The following is a 23,763-nucleotide window of genomic DNA, read 5'->3' on the forward strand; positions in this document are numbered from 1 at the left end:
CAGCCTTTCCTATCATACGCGACAAGGGCCATTCCATTCACCAAAGGTATTGGTAAGCTCCTGACAATTGTTTTTCCCTCAATAAAATTTTGGTAAATTTTCTCAAAGGCTCAAACAAAAGAGTAAAGAGATAAGAGGAAGCCGTACAGAGAGCAAATGAAATACCTTCCTGACATCCAGAAAGCCATAATCACATTGAATATGACTTACTTTGTTAATTCATCTTGCAAGTTGCATAGACATTGACATCCTATCAGTAATTCTTTAAAATAGCATCTCTTAAATCAATTTAAGTATGTGAATATAACACTGTGAGAATCTGTGATCTGGAGACAACAGTTACATGTTATGTTCACTTTTCATTTATTTTTTAATGGACAGAAGTGCAGAATTTCACAAAAATGAGGGAAAAAAGCAAAACATCCATAAGAATGATTGTTTTTACAAAGTCTTAACGACAACAACAAAAAGTTGGCACTAAATCCAGAAAAGCCAAGCCATTTCCTTGGCACATCTCACTTTTCACACTCCTTTTCCACAGTAATCAAGCATTCCCTCCGTTGTGCTCTGCTTTTAAAGCAGAATAACTTCCAAGTACTCCTTTGTCACTGTAACCATATTAGCACTTGTGCTCTAAGCCTCTAGCTACCCTGGACTCCTCCGGGAAGGCTGGGTAATAGAGCTGGAGAGAGAGGCCAGCTTTACCAAAGAAATATCCAGCAACACAAATATTGGTTCCAGTGCACAGAGAACTCGTCATGGATTTCAGTAAGAAACTCGTTTTGTCTTATGTGTCACCAGTGAGCTGTTAATTTCTATAAATAAAGTTGCTGTCTGTTTTACTCTTTTAAACCATATCCTATGAAAACAAATGGATTTTTCACCAGACTTTAAGAATATGTTTGAAATGGTTTGATTTAAAATATAGACTATATACTATGCACAATCATGCGACTTACATATGTGGGGTAAGAGAGCATAATTTTAAAGACTTCAATTGGTTACATAGTATATATTTTGAAAAAAAAATGCTTTACATTTTAAACGGAGAGGGCTCCAAATGTTCTTTAATTTTATAATATGACTTATTTCAATATTGTTTGGGCCAGAGCCATGAGAAATTATACTAGACAAAAGGCAACCTCAAAAATTAGCAACTTTTAGTTTCACATCATCAAAAGCCTAGAAACAGAAATGAGAATTTTAAGTGAGTCCAGAGGTTGCCTGTAAAGACTAATCTCTTGAGGGCACCCAGAAGAGACATGTTCTGTTAAGGACACCTGAGACTGATGCACGATGTGAGGAATGGCTGACAACCAACTAACAGGCCTCTATTCTAGAACAGCTGAAACCGAGGCATGACCAGATGCCCATGTGACTGCAAATCCAGACAGGCTTGCCACCGATAGTTAAAAGTCCAGCCTGAGGGAAATTTGGCCGCCACTCAGGAGAAACATGCCATGCATATTAAGATCCCATGGACAGAGAAAACAAACAATGGTTTTAAATATGAGCCTTAAACCAAGGAATGTAATATCAATTCAATGTCTGAAATTTGTCATTATGGATAAATAGTAAAAGAAAGTGCAAAAGTTCCAAGTTGAGGTCAATTAATTAGCCTCCAGAACTACTGTAATAGGTTATAAATAGGGCAAAATATAAACGCATAAATTTTTTTGATGACATCAGGGTAAAAAGAAAACATTGTATGGCCACAGGGTGTAATATATGGAAAATAATGTTTTATTTGCTGGATCCCACTGCTTTCCTTGAACTATCCTCAATTTGTTAAAGCTCTTAAGTTCCCATGAAGCATCTCTTCCACTCTAGACACTAATAGGCCACAAGTGGAGCTATTACAAAGTGCAGGCACGGGTTGGTGATTGAGCTGTTTCTCTATGAATGCACTACACAGTGAAAATTGTATTCATGTGTTCAGTGTATAGCAAATGTACATTTATATGTGTATATATGCATAGGTGCATGTACATCTATTTACAAAGCTATAAATTATTCTAACTCCATTTTATTTGTTATAAGTGTAGGAAAATGTTACAATGTTGACTTTTAAATAAGTTTTATATAAAGATTAAGGGTACTCTAAGGAAAGTTGCTCAATATGGCTATATAAAAAAGAAAAAGAGTGGTGCCTGGGTGGTGGCTCAGTAGGTTGGCTATCTGACTCTTGGTTTTAGCACCAGTCATGATCTTGGGGTAGGAGATAGAACTCCGCATTGGGCTATGTGCTCAGTGGGGAGTCTGCTTATTTCCCTTTGTCCCTCCCCCCACTCATGCACACTCTCTTTACCTAAGATAGATTAAAAAATTAAAAAAAAAAAAAAGAAAAAGCGAATGAAGCAGAAAGAGAAATAGGAGAGAACAGAAGAAAAGAAGAGAATAGGAAAGGGGATAGGAGGGAAGGAGAACACCACTGTGGGTGCCGAATCAGAGTTTAAAATTTTAAACTAATAGAAACTAATAAGGTAACTTTTATATAGGAAGATGAACCAGATACAGATTTTGGTTCATGGTAGAAAACTGGAAAGGACTCTCCTACCCTCAATATACTTTCTCTCTTTCTTCCAATAGACCCTCAGACTTCGTCTCCTTTTTTTGTTTTTTTAACTTTAGGGAGCTTAATTCTTTGTGATTATGGTACAGTTACCAATTACAGTTATATAACCATTCCCAAAAGTGGGAACTACAAGCTACATCAGCCATATCCACCTCTGAGGGGTTTAAATTAAATATTTACTTATTTATTTTGGAGAGAGAAACTGCATGAGTGGGGGGAAGGGTAGAGGTAGAAAGAGAGAGAATCTCAAATAGACTCCTGACCCTGAGATCATAATCTGAGCTGAAACCAAGCTCAGACACTCAACCATCTGAGCAATCCAGCCACCACCGGAGGGATTTAAATTAGATCAAAGATCTATACATGCTGATATTTGTGGCTGGTTGATCCCATGAAGTCATCTTAAAAAGAGGGCTCTCAGATTCCTGAAGTTGAAAGCCACAGAGAAACTCTAGATCCTGTCTTCTTTTTTGGCAAGGTAATGTATCTTCTGCAGATAAATCTCAATTTCCTGCTTAAATTATGGTTCTTTTTGCTTTAGTCAAATGTTTTAGACTATATCTCCACGGATGCAGGGACCATTTCTAATTTCGCTCACCATTACATTTCCTGTGCTTGGCTCTGCATTGAGCTCTTGGTAGGCATTCAACTATTTGCAAAATGATGAAACAACATGAGTGAATAGGTATACCCAACCTCTAAAAATACTTCCTGCCTTTAAGATTTAAAGAGAAACTTACATTTTAAATCTAAATAGTTGAGGTAATTTTTGTTAAACATCCCAAATAATATAAGATAGATGAGCTGAGTATTATTATAAAAAGTTGGAATTTAAAAAGCAAAAAAAATTAGAATTTTTTTAAAATGACTTTTGCAGTTTCCATTAAATGTTCTATTTTATAAAAGTGTAATTTATGCCCAATTCCTACCTATTCTCATTGATGAATAACATTTTAACACACTTTTCATTCTCAGTGTGCACATTATTGGATTATTTGCATGAATTGTTGTTTTCTTAAAACCATCAATTCATTAAAATTAATTGCTTCTTCTAATTTTTTGAGTACTGTTCTGAACTAAATGTTTGTGTCTCTCCCAAAATTCATATGTTGAAATTTAATCTCGATTATGATAATATTTGGAGGTAATTGAGTTATGAGGATATAGCCTTAATATAAATAGGATTAGTGTCCTTATAAGAGAGGCCAGAGAACCTCTTTTCCACTATGTGTGAATGCAGCAAAAATTTGGCAGTCTGCAACACCAGAATCCAACAACATTGGCACCCTGATCTTAGATTTTCAGCCTTCAGAACTGTGAGAAATAAATTTCTGTTGTTTATAAGCTACCCAGTCTGTTGTACTTTGTTATAGCAACCCAAACTAAGACAAGTACATTGGCCAATAGTTACCAAATTTGGTACATGTCCCTCTGAGTATCCATGAAGGTTTTCTGAGAATTTTGTAGGCAGTGAAAGACTTAAGAAAATTCATTTTCATATTCTCAATCCTACTTTTCGCCAAAATTGATCTGCCTGAGAATTGATCAAGCCATCAATTTGGTTTATATTTTCCATCTTCCCTTCTCACAACCAAGCCTCCCCCATATTATAAGATAAACAGTAGTGTTTTAACCCTCTCAACTTTTATCAAAAGTTGTCTGAAATATTTTTTAGCCAGGTCAACATAAGCTTTTGGTAAGGCTTTTCTTTCTCACACACTTTTCTGTTCTAGACAAAGTGAGGCATTAGAAAAGGGGTATTTTGCCTGTGTTAGAATATTCTAAAATCAGATATATTTGTAGATTTGGGTTAAAGGAGTAGTGACCATTTTCTTCCAAAGATCTATCTTCTTCTATCTCCCCACTTCTTGCCAAAGAAATTGTTGATGCTGAGGAAAATTCTGAAAAAAAAAGCAATAAAAGTGTGCCAGTAGTAAATACTGAAGGGCATTGTAGGTTATTTCATGTAGGTGAAAAGCTCATAGATAAACTTTGTTCTATCTATCTAACCATCCACTCATCTATTTACTATCTATCTCATATTAAAAAAGTTAAGATTTATAAAAATGCATGCTTTCTTTCCCCACTCTATCTTTCCTTTTAGAATGATTTAACTTTAAAAACCAGTAGATATGATACACCAAAATAATACAAATAGGGGAAGTAGGAGTGCAAGCCCAGCACTGAATGTTTAAGCAAGGTAAAGAAGGTATCTGTGCACTGGCCATGTATAGGTGGTCAGAGCTAAGAGGTATGTGAGAAGGTTGTGGGAGTGGAGGGATGTTGATGTTGGTAATGGTAATGTTGTTTGCATACAGGTGGAATTGATCAAATGAGTAAATACATCCAAGTTACTTATTGTCAGAGAAGAGTTATATATGCATATACATTCATATGCATTATACATATTAAAATGTGCATTTCTAATTAAACTTTACTTTTCAGGTTTACCTATCAATTTCTGTAATATATTTAAATTTCTTTGATTAATAATGTGGCAATAATAATTGTAGTGATAACTTAATCTAGATGAAGGGAAATTAACATTTAGCTCTTCTGGTCACTGAGAATATAAAAAATTAATTTCAATTTACATATATATTTTCATAGCAGAAAGACATAAATTGTAATCAATAAAAGACTTCCAAGCATAAAATATATTATATTAAGATAAAATTCTGTGGGAGAAATGGAACGGAAATATGAGTTCAAGGAGAAGATGGAACAATGTAAAATTTCTGGTTGTTAAAGAAGAGCTTATGCATGGATTTTCAAAAAATTGATGATGGTGGGCATAAGACGTGGTATTTAAATTATATCGAATAGGTACTTTATGTCACTGTAGTATTTAAATTATATTGAATAGATCTGTTGAAAAGAATATTACAATTTTTATATCAAATATCAATAATCAAAAGTCATATCTTTTGAAATTAACTTATGATGAAAAAATTTCAGTGTCAATTTAAAAATGGACAAAAAGGTAAAACTTATTTCCAAAAAATGTTAGGGACATGCAAGCAACCCCAAAAGGTAAATAGTTCATATATGTTTACAACTAGAAATACAGAAATTCACAAAAATTTAATGTTTCCGAGTTTATAATAGTAAGTGATGAAACCAGGAAGATCTGTTTGACTGTGATCCTCTAAATTTTTCAGATTTTCCTCACTCCACTTCACTTCCTGTCCAGCTCACTGACCCTGTGGAACTGACCCACAGGGGCCTTAGGACAACCACAAGGACCACTGCTTGGCCACAGGTTCACATAAGCAATCACTGCAGAGAGGCCATAGCTTCCCATATACCTCTGCAGAAGCTCTCCCTTCTTAGTCCACTTTGGCAAATGTGTTTGGCTTCAGGATTTCTTTGCAAACTCCAACATATGCACCTGCCACAGTGCTTCAGGAGGCCAGTCAGTGCTTTCTTTTCTGGTCCTCCAAATTTCTCTTCTATACTTTCACTTCCCCAGCTCCTCCCACAATTGTGTAAAGTCTAATTCTTATAATAAATCTCTTATTCTTATAATATGTATGATGGCTCTGCTTCTTCACTGACACAATTAGTTACCTAACATAATTCTAAAATAACAAAATCTTAGTATGGGGAATCTAGAATTGGTTCTCTGTCTGGTGAGACTGAAAGAAAATTATGATCCTGTTGCCAGTGACAAATGGGGCAATCAATGGTAGTCCATTGCATGCAGTGAAAACACTACTTAAAGTATCATCTATAGCCTCTTAGAAAGACCTCACATGTCCAAGTGGTGGCTGCCACAGAAAAATTTAATGGAAATATGAGTAAATTTACCACAGAAATGTGCTGGAGAACATGGAGGGGAAAAATGAGATTAAGGCTTTAAAATTCCAGCTCAAGGTCTTGATCAGGAACCAAAAGCTACTATAATGGCCCCGAAGATAACTATTATATTCTGCAGCCACAGAATTGAAATTTCTAAAAACCAAATCCAAAATTTAATCCATTGGATAGCTGAATTACAATGCAAATTTAATTCCTAACTTCTCAGGGTCTCTTAGGGAATTGACTAGAAAAGAATGAAATTCCAAAATGTGAGAGGAGGGCATATATATCCAAATTCCAGTGAAGCTGAGGCTTTTGAACACCCAAATTCTGCAGTTCTCTTTAACAATGAAATTGGAATTTCTACCATTTTCTGAGATAAGTCTCCCCTTGTCTGAATTGTAAAAGACCTCTTACTCTCAGTACTACAGATCCTCCTTAGCATCAACTCCCATCACTTCTAGTTCTATAAGCAGATTCAAATCCCAGATGGCTTGAAGGGTCCAGTTACAAAGTACAGCCATGAGGATAAACCGTATACATCAAGGGATGGAAGGGTGGATTAATATTGTTTTATTATAAAGTACTTGCACTACTTATGAAGCAGAATAATTTTATTTGAAAGTAGACTTGAATTAGCTGCAAATTCTAGGGTAACAGCTGAATAAAATAATAAAAGAGGTATAACTGATATGCTAAGAGAGGAGAGAAAATGAGATCATGTAAAATGCCCAATTAAAACTTCAAAAGGTAGGGGGCACCTGGGTGGCTCAATCAGGTAATCATCTACCTTTGGCTCAGGTTATGATCCCAGGGATCAAGCTCTGAATCAAGCTCCCTGCTCAGCATGGAGTCTGCTTCTTCCTTTCCCTCAGCCCCTCCCATGGCTTGTCTTCTCTCTCTCTCTGAAATAAATAAATGAAATCTTAAAAAATAATTCAAAAGGTGGAGAGAGAGCAGAGAACAATATAGCAACAAAGAACAGAGGCAACAAATAGAAAATAGTAACAAATATGGTAGGAATTAGTCCATCTGTATCAATAATCACTTTAGACCATCATAATAATGATGAGGGTCTAAATGCACCAGTTGAAAGATATTATCAGGAGAGATCAGAAAACAAGACTCAACTATATGTTATTTATGACAAACTCACTTTGAATATAAAGACAGACATAAATTAAAAGTAATATACTTAAAATATAACTTAACTATTTAAAAAAATAGAAATCTTACAGTGTTAGCTCTTAGACCACAGTGGAATTAAACTAGGTCAATAATAGAATGATAGCTAGAAAATCCTCAAATACTTGGAGATAAAATAATGCACTTCTAAATAATACATGGGTCAAAAAAGACATCTCAAGAGAAAGTTAAAGATATTTTGAAGTCAGTGAAAATGGAAACACAGCTATCAAAATTATGGAGGTGTGGCAAAAACAATGTTTAGAGGGGAACTTACAGCATTGAATGCATATATTAGAAAAGAAGAAAGATCCAAAATCAGTCATCTAAGCTTCCACCTTAGGAAACTAGAAAGGGCAGTGCAAATTAAAACCAAAGTAAGCAGAAGAAAATAAGTAAGATTTAGAGTAAAAAAAATCAATGAAATTGAAAATAGAAAATCAATGGAGAAAATCAATAAAACTGATAAGCCTCTACCCAGGTTAATTAAATAAAAAAGAAAGAGGATGCAAAATACTAATATCAAAAGTGAGACAGGGAACATTAATACAGATTTCATGAATATTAAAAGGATAATCAAGATATAAAGTGTTTATAAAACTCTATGCCCACAGATTTGATAACCTTAACGAATGTACCAATCCTTTGCAGCACAGAATCTACCAAAACTCAAGCAAGAGAAATAGACAATCTGATAAGTCTGTGTCTATCAGAGATTTGAATCAATAATTAATACTTTTCCAAAACAGATAGCACCAGGCCCTGATGGGTTTACTGGTGAAGTCTATCAAACATTTATGGAATTATGCCAATTCTCTATAATCCCTTTCAAATACAGAAGCAGAGGGAATGCTTTTTAAATCATTCTATGGAGTCAGAATTACCATGATACAAAACCAGAATATCTTAATGCACCGAGACCTTTCATGTCAGGTAAGTGATTATGGTATTCCTAGAAAAGATAGATAGGTAATCTACTAAAGTCTTAGTTAATTTTTATAATCAGAAAAGCTCTAAATCTAAAAGTTTGACTTGATTTACCACAAATTATGGCCTCAACCAATTCTTTTATTTCAACCAGTTTGCAGATTTAATCTCATTTAATGAGGAATAGGCCAAATCCCCTGAAGCGAAGGCCCTGCTATCCCACCAAAAGTTTATGTTGTAAATCTTCTTCCTAGCCTGTTTCAATACCTTATCAAGAAAATAAGGAATGCAAGAGTGGTGCTTCCTACCATAGCTCCATTTAATTTGCCTACGTGGACTGTGCTGAAGACAGATAAATCTTAAAGAACAACAAGAGCATAGAGCAAGTTTATTAGGTGGTGATTTAAATTGCAGCTGCTTTTCTGCATATGGTTTGATCATTGCAGCCCATCAACACATTCCCTGGCATGGTAGCTATTAATCTGGTGAATGTAGTTTGCTTTCACCTTGAAGGGCCAGTAATAAACATTAACTGTCTTACCTATATCAAATCTCCAGCCCTTGTCATAATCATAATCCAGTCAAAGAGACCTTTATTGTTTCTCCATTCATAAGATAGCACATTGGTCCACTATATTGATGTTACCATGCTGACTGGACCTTGCAAAGAGGAAATTAAAATTCTCTAGACATCATCAGACACAGGTATGCCCCCTAAATGGAATTTCTAGGGGTCTAGTGACCAGGGGTCAAGAAGGGACAAGTTGCTGCATATGACTCCTTCTACCTTTTGGGCCTTTTTGGATTCTTGAGACAGAATTTACCTCACTTGGGTCTGATACTCCAATCTATTTACTGAGTAACCCAGAAGACTTCCAATATTGACTAAGGTTAAAAGCAAGACAAAGTTATGAACAGGTTCAGGCTATTATGCACATATCCCTATTATTTTGCTCACCTGATCTGATGGTATCTGAAATGTCTATGGAAGATAGAGATGCTGTATGAAGCTATTGGAAGGTCTCTGAAGGTGAATCACAGAGCAAACATTTAAGATTTCAAAGCCAAGTCACCATTCTCTGCATATAACTGTTCTTTTGAGAAACAACCTTTGGCTAAACTCACAGTTCTCATGGAAACAACACACTTGATAGAGGCTACCAAAAATTACCATTCAAACTGAGCTTCTCAAATTGAACAGGGTCTGACTCATCAAACTGTAAAGCTGGATGTACACAGCAGCTCCCCATAATCAAGTAGAACTGTTCATTATCAGGCTCAAGAAAATCCTAAAAGTACAAGTTATTCTATAAGCCAGTCTCTCAGACTTCCAAGTCTTATATTGCTGCTACTTTACCTCCTTTCTCAACCCACAACTATTTTCTGTGATCTGATGACTTCAGAAGAAAAAAAAAAAATCTCAGCCTGTTTTACAGAGAATGCTGCATAGCTGCAATACTATAGCCCCATTCAGAAGTGCCCCTAAAAACAGTTGTGAAGGGAAATCTTCTAGGTGGGTAGAACTTAAAGCAATGTGCCCAGTAGTTTGTTATGCCTGGAAGAAAAAATGACCACAAATGCAGGTCTATATTGATCCATGGGCAATGGATAAAAATTTAGTTGTATGGCCAGTATTTAGAAGGAAAATGATCAGAAGTTTGACAGCTCTGACAATATGGCTTAAGGAAGTCATATGTAGATAAACCTCTCCAAATGAGCATAAAATGTAAGCATATTTTTCTTCCATGTTAATTCTCCCAAAGAGCAACCCTCCCAAAGAGCAACTTCCCACCTCTGCAGAGGAGGATCTTAATAAATAGCCACTTTCCTCAGCTATTCATATCCTTAGCCAATAAATTCATGAATTAAGTGGCCATGGTGGCAGGGATGGAGATTATACATCTGCAAGTTATTAATCTTTCTGTACCTGTTTTCTTCATATGTAAAATAGAGATTATAAAAGTGCCTACCCAATAGGGCTATTGGAGGCTAACTGAAAATACATGAAAGAACTTAGAACAGTAAGTGGCACCTAAGAAGTGATTAATAAGTACTTAAGTATTTAATTAATTGATTAATTATCTATCTACGAGTATGTGTTAAGTGCCAACTATATCGAAGATCTTGTGTAAGAATACGCAGTAGCCAGAGTCCCTACTTTCAGAAGCTGACATTTTGGTGGAAGAGGCTTTCAAGAGTTCACTACAAAGAATTATTATTTAATGACAATGTTGTAAGCGCTATCAAAATGAAGTCCAGTATTCTGGGGATCCTGGGTGGTGCAGTCCATTAAGCATCCAACTCTTGGTTTTGGCCCAGGTCGTGATCTCAGCGTCATGAGATCAAGCTCCAAGCCAGGCTCTGTGCTGAGTGCACAGTCTACTTGAGACTCTCTCTCCCTCTCCCTCTGCCCTTTTGCCCTCCCCATATGCTCACTCTCTCTATATATAATAAATAAATAAATCTTTTTTTTTAATAAATAAATCTTTAAAAATAGGGTCCAATATTCTGAGTAGGCAAAGAACAGACTGGACTGAGGTAGTTTAAGGAATCAAGAACACTTTTCATATGCAAATAATTCAGAAGTAGATTTAGAATTTAGCTAGTCCATGAAAGGGTGGATGTCAGATTGCAAAGAGAGAGATTATGCATAAAGGCATAAAGAGAACAGGATCATTCATGGAACCAAATGTCAGTTAGTATTAGGATGCTGTGGGAGCTAGTGAGGAAAGAGAAGCCTAGGATTTAGTTGCTGAGGACCATGATGTTTAAGGATTTTGAATTTTACCCCAAAAATAATGTTATGTCTTTATAGTGATTTAAAATGGTATAGGGGCACCTGGGTAATTCAGTGGTCGAGCATCTGCTTTCAGCTCATGTGGTGATTTTGGGGTCCTGGGACTGAGGCCTGCATCAGGCTCCCCACAGGGAGCGTGCTTCTTCCTCTGCCTATGTCTCTACCTCTCCCTGTGTCTCTCATGAATAAGTAAATAAAATCTTTTTAAAAAATAAAATAATAAAATATTATAGTGACATAATTAGATTTGCCTTTAAAAAATTGCTATGGTTGGGGAGCCTAGGTGGCTCAGTCGGTTAAGCATCTAACTCTTGGTTTCAGCTCAAGTCATGATCTCATGGGTCATGTGATCGAGCCTCATACTGGGCTCCCCACTCAGTGGGGAGTCTGCTTGAAGATTCTCTCCTATTGCCCCTCCCCTCACTCATGTGTGCCCTCATTCTTGCTCTCTCTTTCTCTCAAATAAGCAAATAAATCTTTAAAAACTCACTATCGTTGAGTATGGAGAATGGATGAGTGAATGAGATGAGAGTAAATCTGAGGATATCAGTTTGGATACTATTACAGGAGTCCAGGTAAGAGGTGGATGATGTCATCTTGAACTAGGGTGATGGCCAGAGAGATGGAAGAGACAGAATTAAGATGTGTTTTAAGATAGAATTTACATGACTTAGAAGCAGGGCCAACCCATTTTGGGCCCCAGTAACTAAATGGACGGTGGTGACCTAGGAAAAGGAGTGGATGTGGTGGGTATGATTAAGAGTTGTTTAGACATGTTAAATTCCAGATGTTTGTAAAACAACCATATGGGCTGTTTAATAGACAGTGTGACATGGGGCTATCAGAGAAGTCTGAAAATACATATTCAGGAACTATTTCACAGATATGATTTTTTAAAGTTTACCTGTTCAGAGTTTTTTAAATTAAGGTAGAATTGATATTTAACATTATATTAGTTTGAGGCATACAACTAATGATTCTATATTTGTATATCACAAATGATCCTGCAAGGATCAAAATGATCACAACAGTCAAGTTAAAAATGATTACCATACATAGTTACAAAAAATTATTTTTCTTGTGATGAGAATTTCTAAGACCCAATCTCTTAGCAACTTTCAAAAATGCAATAAAGTATTACTAAATATAATCACCATGCTGTACATTATACCTCCATATCTTACTTATTTTAAAACTTGGAGTTTGTACCTTTTGACACCTTCCATCCATTTTACACAGCTCTCACCCAAGCCTCTGCAACCACCAATCTGTTTTCACCAGTCTGTTTTCTGTACCTATTAGCTTGGTTTTGCTTTTATTTTCAATTTTTTTTAGATTCCACATATTAGTGATATCATAATGTATCTATCTTTCTCTGACTCATTTCATTTAGCATAGTGCCCTGAAGGTCCACCCATGTTGTCACAAATGACAAGATTTCATTCTTTTTTTATGCCTGAATAATTTTCTCTCTCTACATATACACGCACATATATAACACATTTCTTTGTCTATTCATCCATTGATGGACAACGTATATTGTTTTTATATCTTGACTATTGTAAATAAGACTGCAATGAACATGGCATTGCATATCTTTTCAAATTAGTGTTTTCATTTTCTTCATATAAATGCCCAGAAGTGGAATTGCTAAGTCATATGGCAGTTTTATTTATTTGCTCATTTGTTTGTTTCTGAGGAACTTCTATATTGTTTTCCACAGTGGGTACACCAGTTTATATTCCTACCAGCAATATACAGAGTGTCCCTTTTCTTCACTTCCTTGCAAATACTTGCCTGTTTGACAATAAGCATTCTTAACAGATGTGAGCTAGTATCTCCTTGTGGTTTTGATTTACATTTCCCTGATGATTAGTGATGTTGAAGATCTCTTCACGTACCTGTTGGCCATCTGTATGTCTTCTTTGAAAAAATGTCTATTCAGATATTTTGCCCATTTTTATATTGGATTGTTTGTTTTGCTATTGAATTGTATGAGTTCTTTATATATTTGGAAATTAACTCCTTATCAGATTTGCAAACATTTTCTCCATTCATTTAGTAGGTTGCCTTTTCATTTTGTTGATGGTTTCCTTTGTTGTGCAGAATCTTTTTAGTTTGATGTAGCTCCACTTTTTTATTTTTGCTTTGATTGCCTTTGGTGTCAGATCCAAGATCTTCGCCAAGACTGATGTCAAGTGGCTTACTACCTATGTTTTCTTCTAGAAGTTTTATGGTTTCAGGTCTTACATTCAAATCTTTAATCCATTTTGGGTTAATTTTTGTGTATGATACCAGATAATAGTGCGGTTTCATTCTTTTACATATGCCTATCCAGTTTTCCAAACATTTATTGATGAAGCTTCTCTTACCCTATTCTATATTCTTGGTTTCTTTAAAATAAATTGATTGATCATATATGTGTAGGTCCATTTCTGAACTTTATTTATCTATGCGTCTGTTTTTATGCTAATACCATACTATTTTTTTGAAGGACTAATGTAAAGTTTTTTACTTATAAAATCTTTTTTAAAAATGGATTGTGGTGCTTGTCAAATCACTGTGGTATTTAGATTCCACTAGATATATTTTAAAGTGATAGAAGAGTTTCATTTTTAAAATTATATACTTACAATATATACCTACAATTATCTTTTCATAACTACTTAGGTTTACAATACAAAATCTTAAGTCTCAACTTAAAGAGTCTTTACAAATATCAAATCACTATGTTGTGTACCTGAAACTAATATTATATATATATATATATATATATATATATATATATAATATCTTATAATAAAGTTCTTACAGAGATATATAAGCAAAATGTTTGCGTTGGTTAGATGTAATCTTCTGTGTTTCTACACAAATATTAGAGCTTGTTCTATTTCTGGGAAAAAAATGTCATTGAAATTTTGATAGAGGTTGCACTGAATCTGTACATTTATTTGGGCACTATGGATATTTTAATGATACTAATTCTTCCAATCCATGAGCATGGAACATATTTCCCATTTATTTGTGTCTTCCTCAAATTCTTTTATTAATGTCATAATTTTCAATATACCAGCCTTTTACCTCCTTGGTTAAATTTATTCCTAAGTATCTGATTGTTTTTTATGAAATTTAAATATGATTATTATTCTTAATTTCTCTTTCTCATAGTTCATTATTAGTGTATGGCAATGCAACAGATTTTTGATATATTGATTTTGCATCACTGAATTCACTTATTAGTTCTAACAGCTTTTTGGTGTAGTCTTTTGGGTTATCTATATACAATATCACATCATCTGTACATAGTGAAATTTTTGCTTCTCCCTTTCCAAATTAGATGACTTTTATTTCTTTTTCTTGCCTACTTGCTCTGGTTAGGATTTCAAACACTATGTTGAATAAAAATAGCAAGGGTGGGTATCTTTGCTTTATTCCTGATCTTAGAGGAAAAACTTTCAAGTTTTCATTATGATGTTACCTGTAGGCTTGTCATATATGGCCTTTATTATTATACTGAGTTACATTCCCTCTCTACTCACTTTGTTAGACTTTTTATCATAAATGAAAGTTGAATTCTGTCAAATGCTCTTTCTGCATTTATTAAGATGACTATACATTTTTTTATCCTTCATTCTGTTAATGTGGTTTATCACATTGATTTGCAGATGTTCAATCATCTTTGTATCCCTGAAATAAATTTTGACTTCATCATGGTGTATGGTACCTTTAATGTGTTGATGAATTCAGTGTGCTAATATTTTTGTTGGTAATTTTACATAAAAGTTAAAATTATAGTGGCCTATAATTTTCTTTTCTTGTGGCATCCTTGTCTGGTTTAGGTATCAGGGTAATGCTGGCATCATAAAACTAATTTGAAAGAGTTCCTACCTCTTGTATCTTTACAAAGGTTTGAGAAGGATTGCTATTAATTCTTCTTTGAATGTTTCATAGAATTCACCAGTGAAGTTACCTGGTTTTGGACTTCCATTTCTTGAGATAATTTTAATTACTGATTCAATCACCTTACTGATAATAGCTCTGTTCAGATTTTCTACTTCTTCCTGATTCAGCTTGGTAGGTGCATGTTACTAGGAATTTATCCATTTCTTCTAGTTTGTCAAATTTGTTGATCTATAATTGTTCATAGGAATCTCATATGATCCATTATAATTCTGTGGCATTAACTGTAATATCTCCTCCTTCATTTCTTTGTGAGTCTATCTGAAGGTTTGCCAATTTTGCTTATCTTTTCAAAGAACCAGCTTTTAGTTTTATTGATCTTTCCTATTGTCTTCTAGTCTCTATTTCATTTATTCTGGTCTGTTCTTTGTTATTTCCTTTCTTCTACTAACTTTGGGCTTCATGTGTTCTTCTTTTCCTGTTCCTTGAAGTATAAGGTTAGGTTGTTAATATCTGAGGTTATTCTTGTTTCTTTTTTTTTTTTTTTTTTAGAGATTTTATGTATTTATTCATGAGAGACACAGGCAGAGGGAGAAGCAGGCTCCATGCAGGAAGCCCGATGTGGGACTTGATCCTGGGACTCCAGGATTATGCCTTGGGCCAAAGGCAGGCGCTAAACCGCTGAGCCACCCAGAGATCCTTCTTGTTTCTTCATGTAGGTATTTATCACTATGAACTTCTGTCTTAGAATGGCTATTCCTGTTTTGGTATATTGCATTTGCATTTGTCTTAAGATATTTTCTGATTTCTCTTTCACTTTCTTCTTGGACTCACTGATTATTTAGTAACATGTTGTTTAAGCTCTATATATTTGTAAATTTTCCACTTTTCTTCTTGTAATTGAATTCTAGTTTTATACTATTGTTGTTGTAAAAGATATGTTGTAAAATAAGTTTTCCATATTCTTCTTAAATTTATTAAGACTTGTTTTGTGGCCTAACATATGATTTATTCTGGAGAATATTTCATGGGCACTTGAAAAGAATGGGTATTCTGTTACTTTTGGATAGAATGTTCTGTGTTTATCTATTAAATCCATCTGGTCTAATGTACCATTTGAAGCTAATGTTTCCTTATTGATTTTCAGTCTGGATTATCCTGTATATATCCATTGATGTAATTTGGGTATTAAAGTCCCCATCTATTAATTGTATTAATGTTTATACCTTTAGGTCTGTTAATATTTATATATTTAAGTGTCTCTTTCTGGGTGTCTAAATATTTAACAAATGTTACATCCTCTTGTTGGATTGACCCCTTTATCACTATGCAATGTTCTTCTTGGTCACTTAGTAAAGTCATTGTTTTAAAGTCTATTTCATGTGATATAAGAATAGATAACCCAGCTTTCTTTTGGCTTCCATTTGTAAGGAATATCTTTCCACCTCTTCATTTTCGGTCTATGTATGTCTCTATATCTGAAGTGCCTCTTTTATTGGCAACACATAGATGGATTATTTTTCTTTTATCCATTCAGTCACTCTATGATTTTTTATTGGAGTACTTTGTCCATTTAGACTTAAAGTAGTTACTGATAGCGGTCTACATACTGCGATTTTATTTATTGTTTTCTAACTATTTTAGAATTCCTCTATTCCTTTCTTCTTCTCTTGAACTTTGCTTTTGTGGTTTCATGACTTTCTTTAGCAGTATGCTTAGATTCCTTTGTCTCCGTTTAGAGTTTGTAGCAGGACAAAGTAGCATGTGGGATCAAGCCCTTTGACATGGAGTGATCAAGTAAAGGAACAACTGATCAAGGAGACTAAGAAGCAGCCAGAGATAAGAGGACCCTCAAGAGTGTATTGTCCTACAGGTGCAGAGAAGAAAGTATTTCATGAGACTGAAGTAACTGCTTAGAAAGCAAGTAAGATGTTGACTAAAAAATGAACAGTGAATCTGGCACCATGGAATTGGGTTACTGGAGATCACTAGTTACATTTAAGAATTCTATCTCAGAATTCTATCTCTGATTTTGGTCACCTGGGTCTAGGGCTTCTAGGCTGCTGCTTCATGAATTAGGAAAAATATCTCTACCCCCTTTTACATTATATGTCATTACATGTGATATGTGGGTGGAAAAATGATACTACTTTGTGCTACTAGTATCTTATAGAAATTTTAGCAAAATTGTTCTCTTTTTTCCCTTTAATAACCTTCATTTTCTAAGGCTCTGTCTTGAGTTCCAAAGGAGGTGAGGGGGGGGAGAGGTAAAGGCATAGAAAAAAGAATGGCTACTAATCCTAAAATTATCCCTTCTCTCTCCTACGGCCTCTTTATCCTCTGAACAAGTTTGTGTATTTCATGTGGCCAGAAATCTCTTCCAAGTGGACTGGTGGCAGAACCACTCCTTTCCTCTTTTGTCCTCAAGACCTATAAATCCTTACAGTAAACACAAGGAAACTGTCAAGATAAGGTCCCTGCTAGATACAATTGAGATGTTTTCTTTCTAAAACAAATATTTTACTGAGCCTGAAGAGAGACAACTGTTACTTATTTCTGTTATCTTGGAATGTGACTCTTGCAATGTCTGCAAATCTTCTACTGCGTGTAATTTTTTTAACAAAAACAAAACAAAATTCAGGAAGATCAGTCCCAAAATCTATCTCTGTGGCTTGTACCATTCTTTTCATTTCTCAGAAATAACCGATTAAGCCTATCCCTTGTTCTCTCTCAGCTAGTTCCGTATTCACGGTGTTTTCCTTGAATTAAAGCTTCAGTGTTGTGCAAATATTGACCCAAGATTTAGAAATATCTTTTAGAAAAGGAAATTATAAGGTAGGCTGAAACAAAAGAGATCTAAAATGTATTATATACAGTGAGGCAAACCTATACAGTAGAAAAAGTACTACTGATATTAAGATTAATAAATGAGTATCTATCATTTTCCACGATCTGGCTCTTGAACTTGGTCAAGCATATGGGAATATTGCATAGATAAAATGTATATGAAGCTATTTAGCTTGGTGAATGGCACATAGTGGAGTACTCAATAAATATTAATTTCATTTTATTAACTTTAGTTTTCTAATTTTCACTCATTTAACAAATATTTATTGAGAATCTACAAAGTCTCAGACACTCAGCCAAGCATTAGGTATACACTAGTGAAATGCAGACAGACACAGTGCTTGTTGTCAGGGAGGTTACCAGGTATGTATGTAAAGTGAAGATAATACTCAGTTCACTAGATCAAGTGGTCACCTGAGATAATGTTTGGAAATGGCTTATTGATTCAAAAGAACTATGCTGGCTCATTTTCAGACTTCTAATTACAAAATAATTATGTTCTGATTCCTGATACAGAAATGCAGAGAAAAGTAGGAAGGTAGAACTCTAATATATATCTCAACTTCTGTGTGAGCATTAGAAAGTTCCTTAAAGCATTATATTATGTTTGCCTTGGCATGAGCGTTGTGTAAATGCTAGAGGGCTAAGTGTTTTACTGAGAATCTAGATAAGGAATAGATTTTTTAGGTTGCTGGGATAAAGTAGGAGCAATGGCGAATAAACATGTATGAAGGCGAAAGGATTCTGAGGTCATGGAACACCCACAGGTGGAAGGAGAAAACTCTTAAAAACCTGAATTAACCCTTGTACTTCTCTTGACCAAGAATCTAGCCTGAGGGACAAGTGGAAAAAAGGCATAGTATGACTATAAATGGGACTCTCTGAGGCACCTATAAATGTAGAAGGGATGCATGTTGATATTTTTCAGTCCACATACACTCTGATTGACCAATCACTGTCATTAGAGTGTCTTTAAGGATGGGAGAGAGAGGATACTGTTCTTTCCCTAATATCTACTTGTAGTCCTAAAAGAGAAAATGATTAATTTCACTTCAATTTTTTTAAAAAATTGCTGTTATCAAAGATGATGACTATATTTTGAAAATATTACATGGTTCAGAAGAAATTTTTCTGATAGCCTCTAGACATGGTCAAATAAAAGATGTGAGTGAATTGCTTTGCATTACAAAGGCAGGAGGTAGCTTGGTCAAATAAAAGATGTGAGTGAATTGTTTTGCATACAAACGCAGGAGGTATTTGATATTTGAAGAGGAATATTCTGGAGGGAAAGTAGAACCAGAGAGGGTGGACTCTGTCTGGGAGAAGAGAAAGATGTTTCCTAATGCAATGTGGTCTGAGAGGGCTGGGGTACATAAAATGTTAAAGATTTTTGTGTGTGCAGAATTTTGTATGCTGTATAATATGACTTTTCACAAATTTGCAGCAAAGACTTTAGTGTCTGCTGTGTTTGGTTTCTTGCAGAAACAAGTGAAGGTACGGAGTTCGCCTTCTGAATACTAGTTGCCATAGGGTCAAAACAGATTGCATACATGCCTCCATGGATGTTAGGAAGCTCTTGGCTGAGGCTGGGTTATGTGTATGTATACCCATTTTTGTTGTATTTCAATGCTGGTAAGCAAAAAATTAGAATCATTACAAATCAATTAATTTTTTAACCTTGTAGTTGTACAAGTTTTGCTCATAAATCAGAATATTCAAAACTTCTAGTGTATGTATAGTTGTTATTCTTAATTGCTTTTATAAATATAAAAATTAGGCAATCTTGGTGGAAAAAAATGTCAGATTTCAGAGAAGAAAGGAAAAAAGAATGGATCAACCATGGAAATGCTTATGACCAGAAAACTGGAGGAGGAAATAAAAAAGTTTCAGAAAACCTTGCAGGAATGAATTTGACCATTTCCAGTTGAGCCTTGAACAATTAAGAGAGTGTGGAGAGAAATCTGGAAACAGGGTTCAAACAATGAGGAATCAAAGAGGAATGGGAGATAAAGTATGAATGGATTTTTTCCTAGGTTTTAAAGAATAGGATGCGTATGGAAGGGCCAATCATTAGTCCAAGTTACAACCAGCCTGCTAAGAGGGATGGGACTCTGAAGGAAGGGTCACTGTGAAAGACTGAGTAAATGACATATAACTTGTTAGTGTAAAAGAAAAATTGTCTGAATCTTATCCGCAGCAGCAATTTTTGCCTAATGAGAAGAAAGAACTTAGTATTCCTAAAAAATGCTTAAGTGGTTTTCTGATAAAATTTCACAGGATTTGGACTTGTTTAGGGAAACTCATCCTTCTTGACTGTCACCCATAAGCTAAGAACTGAGTCATTTTAAGCTGTTCTTTTCCTTTTCTAGCTAATCTAACAATGCTTACCTAACATTCTCTTTCTTTAATGTTCCTAATCAGAGTAAATGTTTGAGTGGACCTCCTAGAGGCTTTCCTTGTTGCAATATTGTACTAAAACCTTGATTCATAATTAGTATATAGTTTTTTCTTTAAGATTAGAATCATTTAATAAATATGATCGCTGTATCATCTCAGAAGCTGAGAGACTAGTGTTACTATAGTTCTACTAGTAAAAAAGAAAACTCCAGGGATGTCTGGATGGCTCAGCATTTAAGCATCTGTCTTCTGCTCAGGGCGTGATCCCGGGGTCTGGGATTGAGTCCTACATCAGGCTCCCTGCGAGGAGCCCGCTTCTCCCTCTGCCTATGTCTGTGCCTCTCTTTCTCTCTCTGTGTCTCTCATGAATAAATAAATAAAATCTTAAAAAAAAAAGAAAGAAAACCCCAAAATGAATGAATCCAAGAATCATTACTATCAATGTGCTATTTACCCCTGAAATATTTTTTTTCTTTTTTTTTTAAGATTTTATTTTCAAGTAATCTCTTCACCCAATGTGGGGCTTAAACTTACAACCCTGAGATCAATAGTCACATGCTCTATCAACTGTGTCAGGCAGGTGCCCCTGCCCCTGATATATTTCTGTAGCACCATAGTAGACTCTATGTATTTAGTGGGCACTGTGTTGTGTTGCTCAGACTGTCTGTCAGAATGGGAGGATTTGTACTTCCAGCTTCTGGGTTCACCAGCTGCTTTCAGAAACTGTCTTCAGCTAAAGAGAACTCCCTTGTCTAAGGTCACTGTCTTCACTATCCTGAGGATAGTCCACAAGCAGTATTGCTATCGTGCTCTAAAGATCTAATCCTTCATCCTATTTTGCAACAAACTCAGGAGAGCCATCTGAGTTCTAGTTATCCTGAGGGGCTGAGTCTTGTTGAAACTTGCATCTCAGCCCAAATTCTCCCTCTGTCTATGTGTTTGCTTTACTCTCCCACCCCTGGTGCTGATTCTGAGAACCTGCCCTAATAATAAACTCCTGCACTGGTCTCTCTCTGAGTCTGTTTCCCAGGACTTCTCCTGTAACAGGTAGAAATAGCAAAACCTCTTAGGAGAGAGGTGGTGTGGGCAGATTTTACTTCAGACACTTTGTTGCTTCTCCAAGAACCAGCCTGACTCCAACAAAAAGAAAAGAAAAAGTTTTTGAGTCTATAGAACTTTCCTTTAGTGAACAGAACTCTGCTATAGCTGGAGAGTGAGGGTAGTGGGAATGGTTCACATGTAAAGGAATGCTCAGAGAAATCCTTGTACTTTCTGTCCTCAGAAATCTCATTTGAAGGGCTGATTGGGAAATGAAATGTTGGAAAAGGCAGTAAATGAGTCAGAGACAGAGAGAGAATAAATCTCAAATACTGGCATAGGAAGTAGGGTCAGATCGTGAGAATGAAGTAAGGTTTAACACAGGATTGTGAATTTATAAGCCAGAGTATTCAAAATTCAAGTGTGTATAAGTAATGCCAAGACTATTAAACAAGAAATGACAAAACTATTTAATCTATTCCTTGCCTCTTAGAGATAATCAGAGCCATCTGTTCTACCACTTTTAAAGCTGCTTCAAAATAATTACATCCCGGTCTCACCTAAAATTGTTCTTTTTAAAAAAGAGATTTAGGGATCCCTGGGTGGCGCAGCGGTTTGGCGCCTGCCTTTGGCCCAGGGCGCGATCCTGGAGACCCGGGATCGAATCCCACATCAGGCTCCAGGTGCATGGAGCCTGCTTCTCCCTCTGCCTCTGTCTCTGCCTCTCTCTCTCTCTGTGTGTGACTATCATAAATAAATAAAAAAAAAAAAAAGAGATTTAAATGTAATACAGTCTCTATTGTTGGGTCACTCTAGTCAATCAACAGCATTTTATTTAATAAGCATTTTTGCCTGCCATGTCTATAAATGTAAGCTGAGTGCTAACTTAATACTATAAACTGGCTTTGTGGGAGAAGAGAAAACTAAAAAGAAAATAAGTACCATTGTTTAAATTGTAAAGAAAGCCAGAGTAAGAGGAAGTGATTGTAATATAAGATAACTGCAGTCAGGTTTAGGGCTAGTATCTAAAATGCCTCACTCTTTACAATGCGACAACTAAACAGTAACTTCCAGGCTAATAGCAATCTCAGGTCTTAGTATATACCATTATTGTGGCCATCTCAGCCACAAGCAGGATAGTCACCTTAAGGAAACAAGAAAGTGGCACATTTTATATTTTAATAAGGCAAAGGTAGCATATCAACATGCTAACACCTCAGCTGGGCTGAATTTGTCTGATTAACTCATTTCTACTTAAACCCTATGTCAGTGAAACGGAAGGTGTTCGAATGTGAAAGAGGGAGAAGATGCAGGCATTTCTATTGTCATATATCTACTCCTCCCAACTTAATCCTCATAAACCTAGAGGGAAGGTAATCTTGTATCATTTTACAGATGGGAAAACTGAGATTAGCCTCAGAGTTGGAGCTGCTGTAGGCCAAGGTACAAAACAGAGGCCCATTTGTCGTCATGGGGTATCTTGGTTATGGGCAGCTCCAGGTAAAAACAGGATTCATAAAAATGGAGATAAGAATGACTGAACAGATATGGTGAAAGGTTAGTGAAAGAAAACTCTAAGGAAGCCAAGATGATACAGCGACAGGAGGGGCAACTTTGCAGTGGAATGGAGGAGCAGACCAACCACGAGTGCTCTAAAACTGAGTCTTGTCTCTCTGTTATGTAAAAGGAAATTAATACCTACATTTGAGATCAGTTTTAAAGATTAGATGAAACAATGGATGTAACATAAAGCAGTACCTGGTACTTGGCAGGTCCTCTCAATCCACGTTCCTTTTTCCTTTCCTTCCTCTGCTTCACAATTTTGCCCAGAAGGGGTCTTAATTCTACAGAAAGAGAAATGAAATCAAAGTCAAGACAGAGCTCACAAAGAAGGGGGAAAAGATAACTACAATCATTATTTAGTTATAGATATGATGTAAAACCCAACAGATATTTATGTCAAAAGTCGACAGTACCTTTCAGGCTTGAGTAATCATATCCAATTTTAGGAATTTGCTGATATTGGGGGGAAAAATGTGTGGAATCCACTTTAAAGTTTTCACAGTGGTACTTTCAAATATTTCCCAACAACTGAAGCCAGAATGTAATCTACTCTTTCTCTAGCACATTATTTGCTTCCCAGCAAAATTCACAAAATTAAAGTCATATGAATGCATGTGTTTATAATCTCCCCATTGTCACACCACAATCTCATGTAGACTGGCCTCTTTTAGTTCTTCTTTCTGATGTCAATCCTTTTTGTTTTCTTAGTCCCAGCTCTGAAGGAAAGGTTATC

The sequence above is a fragment of the Canis aureus genome, chromosome 28 (assembly GCF_053574225.1).
Source record: "Canis aureus isolate CA01 chromosome 28, VMU_Caureus_v.1.0, whole genome shotgun sequence".
NCBI classification, from domain to species: domain Eukaryota; kingdom Metazoa; phylum Chordata; class Mammalia; order Carnivora; family Canidae; genus Canis; species Canis aureus.